Consider the following 6,574-nt stretch of genomic DNA (forward strand, 5'->3'; position numbering starts at 1 on the left):
CAGGAGGACCTGTTGGACCCTGCCCAGTAACACTACCAGCCAGAATGTGCTAGATCCCACGCCCGAACCAAGAGACAGGGCTGAGGAAACCGTGTTGGCCCAGGTGAAGGCCAGAAGGGAGCTCTTCACCAGGTCTTGAGAGAGAAGGACACCTTTAAGCCCCAAGCCCAGGGTTTCATCTGCTCCCCTGTCCTGGGCTGGGACCCGAGGATGTAACCTTAGGTAGCAAGGCTGGACGGCTACCGACCAATGACCAAAGACAGGAGGAAGCACCAGTCCTGGAGTCGGGCTGTTGGCAAATACATGATCCTCGGTCACCAACACTGGGGCAAGGTGTCCTCTGGGCCCCAGGGCAGAGAGCTGGCCCCAGCCCTGGGAGTGTGTGTAGGGAGGGGTGCAATGGAGGGTGTGGTAGGATGGTCTACTCTGGGGTTGGGGCTGGGGCCTTGCTCTGGGCAGCTAAGGCAGGTCCCAGGGCCCTTCCCAGAGACCGGCTAGTTAAAGGGCAGAGCTGGACACTGCTGTCCTGTGGTGTCCTGACCCTTCTTCAGCTACTCTTGCTTTGGACTGACTCAGCACCACCCTGGGCCAGAACGACCAATGCCACTTCCAATGTCTTGCCAGCCACACAACAGCTTATATTCACACCCTCCAGCTGCAGAGTCAGCCCGAGAACAGGAGGCCGGGCACTGTTCTCAGCCCTTCTATAAATTAGCCAAGGGGACAGCAAAACTCCACCCCACAAGCCAAATCCTGGTTTTGCTCATGAACTGAGAATGCATGGCTATTGTTTTTACTTTTCAAAGAGCTGAAAAAATATATCAAAAGAAGAACACTGGGTTTCTCATGACAGTGATATGAGATTCGAATCTCAGTGTCCATAAATAAAGTTTTATTGGCACACAGCCACACCTGTTTGCTTACACGTTGCTTATGGCCGCCGTGTGGGTTCCCACGGCAGAGCTGAGGGGTTACATCACGAACCCGCAAAGCCAGCCGAGTCTACAGCATTTCTTCAGGCAGAAGGGGGTCCTTCATCCATGAATGGAGGACTAATTTCAGGACTAATCACCGCACAGGGATGGCTGCTAGTACAGTCCTGAGTCTTTGTGGAAGAGCAGCTGTGAGGACCTGGGGACTCCTGGTCCAGCCACCCCCAGGCCTGTGGCTGCAATAGCAACCTCTGCTCCATGTGGTGTTCCCCTGGCCCTCAGGGATGTAACCCTGGCCAGGAACCCAACCAGCCAGGGTGCACTAGATGCCGTGGTCAGGAGTCAAGCCAGTCAGCAGAGAGGAAGGAGGTCATGGTGACCCTGGGCTGGAGAGCCCTCCCTTGAGGAGGGGGCTCAGAAGCCAGGGCTGATGCAGGTCAGCACCAGATGACAGAGGGCTCCCGGCTGGCTGGCTCCTGTCCAGGCTGGGCAGGAGTGGCCGCAGCCGGTGCCGACAGGGAACTTGCAGTGGATGCTCACCTGGGTGCTACCCAGAGAGGAGCTTCCTCCTCCACCCCCGGGGGCCAGCAGAGGAGTTAGCTGTGCCCTCAGATTCATGGAATTGACCAGCCTGGGCATGATGTCACCCGTGGGAACACTTCCAGCAAGGCTGGGTTTGCTGCTGGGAGTGTCCCAGGTAGGGCCGTCAGCATCTGGTTCGGCTGTCCCTTAGCACTCGGGCGGGGACACCCCCTGGCTCCAGCCGGCTGTGTCCCTGCCTGGCTCCAACAAAGCCCCACGCTGCCCTTTCTCCTCCCCTCGCCTGTCCAGGTCAGAGGCAGACGTTATCACCTCTGCAGAGTCACCTTTCACCCTCCAAAAGTGGAACTTCCACCATTTTAAAATTTTCACCCCAGAAACAATATTTGTATCCACTTGGCTGTCTCTTCCTCAGAGACCATGTGCTCCGAGAGGACAGGAATGGGGTTTTATCTCTCTGCCTCCAGACTGGGACAGAACTGTTGGCATCTAGGAAAAGTTTGTAGAGTTAATAAAAACAATAAAAGGGCATATTCATTGAGTTCTTATTGTTTGCTGAGGATTCTGCTGTTTCACTCCACACACATCAGCTCATGGAACTCTGACAGCTTGGGTTTTTTGTTTTGTTTTGGTTTGGTTTTTTTTTTTTTTTTGGTACCAGGGATTGAACCCAGGGGCACCCAAACACTGAGCCACATCCCCAGCCCTATTTTGGATTTTATTTAGAGACAGAGTCTCACTGAGTTGCTTAGTGCCTCAATTTTGCTGAGGCTGACTTTGAACTCATGATCCTCCTGCCTCAGCCTCCAGAGCCGCTGGGATTACCGGTGTGTGCCACTGCACCCAGCCGACAGCTTGGTATTCTTGCAAATAAAGAAACTGAGGCAGAGAGAATCCACATAGCCACACCACTGGTGACTAGTGGGCCCAGAGCCTGTGCCCCTAGCCACTGTGCAAACTGTCTTCTGTAGGGAGGCTTTTCCCCAGAGGCCACTTTATCTGTCTTTGAAGAAGGCTTCTTCTCTGGTCCTTTCTGACTTCAGGCTCATCTTCCTCCGCCCACCGGCATTCTTGTCCCAGGTCAGAGTTGAGGGTGGAAAAGAACAACTTTTTTTCAAGCACTCTACTGACTGAGCCATAGCCCCGGCCCTCAAGACCTCTTTTAAGCAGCTGCCATGATAACTCCATTGCAGATCATGGGAAAGTTTGTTCTTTATACAGCCCTGGTTTTCTCAAACAATCCGACCTAATGGCCTCAGACTTTCCCCCTTCCAGGCCCCTGAATCCCAGTCACGTGTCCTCTCCCCTGTGGACCATCTCCCTGGTGAGTCAGAGGCATTTCCAACTCAACATGCTCCCTGGGAACTGCCCCCCAAGGGAATATTGGATAAAGACGCCAACCTCTCCTGGGGTTGAAAACTCGGGAGAGAGGTCAGGGCATGAAGGTAGTGCAAGTCAAGGTGCGGATTCCAGGACCACCGTCCCCAGGTCAAAAGAGGAGAGTTGAGAATGGAGACCGAGGGACCCCAATGTTTAAGAAGCAGCTGAAGCATGAGAAAGCAACATGAGGCTCCCCCTCTGCTCATGACTCTCCCAGCCTCTCAGCCTCCTTCCTCCCATCCCTACATCAGGCCACATCAGGAGCATGTTGCCAAAGGACAGACTGGACCGCCACACTTCTTGCTTGATGTCTTCCCTGTAAAGCACTCGCCATATTTCTTAAGTTGCATGGACTCACCCTACGATGATCATCCTAGGTCACACACCACCTTGACTGCCATGCCACACTCTGGCCTCTTCCCCCTCCACTCATTCTCCGCTCACTCACGTATCCTTCAAGACCAGGTACAAATGTCGCTATCTCTGTATACAGTGTTCCCTTGGCTGGGGGGATATCTCCATGGTAAAGCTCTTGCCTAGCATGCACCGAGACTTGGATTTGATCCTCAGCACTAGGGGGAAAAAAATAAAAATAAAAGCCTTACTATAGGGCTGGGGTTGTGGCTCAGTGGTAGAGCGCTCGCCTAGCATGTGCAATGCCCTGGGTTCCATCCTCAGCACCACATAAAAATAAATAAAGATATGTGTCCAACTAAAAAATAAAGATTAAAAAAAAAGAATTAAAAAAAAAAAGCCTTACTATAGGTTTTCCTTTCCCAGCAAGTTGGAGTACTACAAATCACTGACAGAATAAGCAAAGCTTTCTATTTTCCACCGTGCAAAAACGGAGGTCCAATCCAGGATTACAGGTGTGGGCCACTGCATCCAGCTAAAAAGTTTTCTTTCAGAATAAGTTTCTGATAGAATACTACTCAGCCATCAAAAGGAACAAAGTACTGACATAGATGAACCTCCAAAACATTATTATGCTAAATGAAAGAAGCCAGGAGACAAAAAAGGCCATACACTGTGTGATTCCATTTGAAAGTCCCCAAATAGGCAAATCCATAGAGACAGAACGCAGATTTAGGGCTGGAGGCAGGGAAAATGGGTGTTGATCGCTTGATAGGTATGGTTTCCATTTGAGGGTGGTTTGTGTTTTGGAACTAGGTCCAGGTAGTGCTCATATAGTACTGTGAATGTACTAAATGCCGTTCAACATTACACTCTAAAATGGTTAATTTTACCTTGTATGAACTGTATCTCTGTAAAAAAATTTCCAAGCTGGGGCCGGTGGTGCATACCTGCAGTCCCAGCAAACCAGGAGGATGAGGCAGGAGGATTCCTTAAATCCAGAATGTCAAGACCAGCCTGGGCGACATAGGGAGGTTCCATTTCCAAAAGAAAAGCATTCCAAAACATTATTTAAATGGGAAGGGTGAGCTGATTTAAAGAAAAGCAATAGGTGAAACTATAAAGAAAAACAAGATACACTGATCATAGAAGTTAGGATCGTGGGAGCTTCTGGGATGGGCAGGGGAAAGAGGTGGTCAGGGGCACCCAGGACATTTAGAAGACTGACTGGCAAAGGGCTGTTTCTCATGAGTGACGGCACAGACGCCAGTGTGTGAGTCCCTGTTTTTTAAGATCACATATATGTCTCTTGTGCATGATTTTTAAAAAATCCTCAGAAAAGAAATAAAATGATTGAATGGATAAAGAAAATGTGGTGTATATATACACAATGGAATATTACTCAGCATTAAAAGAGAATAAAATCATGGCATTTGCAGGTAAATGAACGGAGTTGGAGAATATAATGCTAAGTGAAGTCAGCCAATCCCAGAAAACCAAATGCCAAATGTTTTCTTTGATATAAGGTGGCTGATTCATAATGGGGATGGGGGCGGAGCATGGGAGGAATAGACGAACTCTAGATAGGGCAGAGGGGAGGGAGGAGAAGGGAGGGGGGGTAGGAAAGACGTTGGAATGAGATGGACATCATTACCCTAAGTACATGCATGAAGAGGCAAATGGTGTGACTCTTCTTTGTGTACAACCAGAGACATGAAAAATTGTGCTCTAGATGTGTACTATGAATGGAATTGCATTCGGTTGTCCTATATAACAAATTAGAATTAAAAAAATAAAAGATAAGATCATGTGGACCCTAAAAGCAACCTGACACACCACAATGAACTGACCCTCAAGGAGACGCCCTCGAGGTGCATCTCTCTGGCTCTGGCTCTGTCCTCTCCTTCCTCCCCTGAAGCAGCCACATGAAGGGGCAGGCTCTGCATCCCCCAGGGTGGGTGCCCAGGGAACCCCTCCTGCCTGGCCCAGCTCTGCCTCGCTTAGTCACCTCCTAGCAAACTCAGGAGCCATTCCAGCTCCTTCTGTCCCAAGGCAGGACCAGCCCAGGGTGGAGAAGGACCTGGATCATCAGGATTCTTGAGACACGTGCTCTAACTGCAGGCTGCAGGCTGAAGGAGCCTCACTGTGCCCGGCTGGAAGCTGCAGGGAGCAGGAGGTGGAGTGAGACAGACCCAATTGTTCAAAGGCTCCCTCTCCTCCTCCAGGAACAGACCGGGAGAAATCTTCCCAGCCTCGCTGAGGGCTCCTACCTCCAGCCAGACCTGCAAGGTGTTGATTTGACACACTCTGTTGTCCGTCAACTCTGCTAGCTGACGGCGGCGTGCGCTCGGGAATCTGACAACGGTCTTTTGTTCTTTTTAATAACAGGATTAAATGCATTTTTATTGTATTTACACACAAAATAATAAATATTGTTTTAGGAATCTTGTCTACAAGTAGCAAAAAAAAATGCATCTTGGATTAAGAAATAAATAAATACTCAGGCTCATGTGACTGAGAAATCCATGGGTCTCTAGCTTTAGGTAGGCAGGGAGCTTTGGGATCCAGGGACTCAAAAGATAAGAACTCTGATTACCCACTGCTCACCTGTGCTTTCCTTTACGTTATCTCCAGTCACTCTCACCCTACAGTGTATGGAACAGATACTAGAGGTCCCAGATCCTATGCCTTAGTATCCCAAAAGAAAGGGAGGGCTTCACTTAAAATTATTCCCAAACCCCGAATTATCGAATAAACTTGCATTCGGCATACATGGGTCATGGTTCTTTCCTTGAACCAATTGCTGTGGCCAAAGTGACAAAATGGTAACAGGTCAGGTCTGGGTTGTGTGTTTATTTTAGAATTGATGGAGCAGCCCACTTCTCAAGAGCCACGTCAAAAGAGAGTGGAGGGGCTGGGGTTGTGGCTCAGCGGTAGAGCGCTCGCCTGGCACGTGCAAGACCCTGGGTTCGATCCTCAGCACCACGTAAAAATAAGTGAAATAGAGGTATTGTGTCCAACTACAAATAAAAAATAAATAAATATTTAAAAAGAGAGTGGGGTACAAAGCAATTGCCCAAGTGTCATCAGCATTTACCCCAAATAATAGATATGTCCTGTCCACCAGAAAATTGGAAATTTTCAGAAAGATATAAATAACAAAATAAAGACCTGCCATTATTCCACAATGACAGGCTTCCTTGATACGTCATCTGGGCCATCTTTCATAATTGGAGCATTCAATTCAGCAGGGGATTTCCCAAGAATGTGAAATGATTCAAGTGCAAACATGAGAAAGAGAAGAAAAGCAAACAGTGCTTTAGTGAGTTAGTAAGGCTGATAATCCACGGTTCCCTGTCAACCTCACG

Source organism: Marmota flaviventris, chromosome 19 (genome assembly GCF_047511675.1).
Source record: "Marmota flaviventris isolate mMarFla1 chromosome 19, mMarFla1.hap1, whole genome shotgun sequence".
Lineage (NCBI taxonomy): Eukaryota > Metazoa > Chordata > Mammalia > Rodentia > Sciuridae > Marmota > Marmota flaviventris.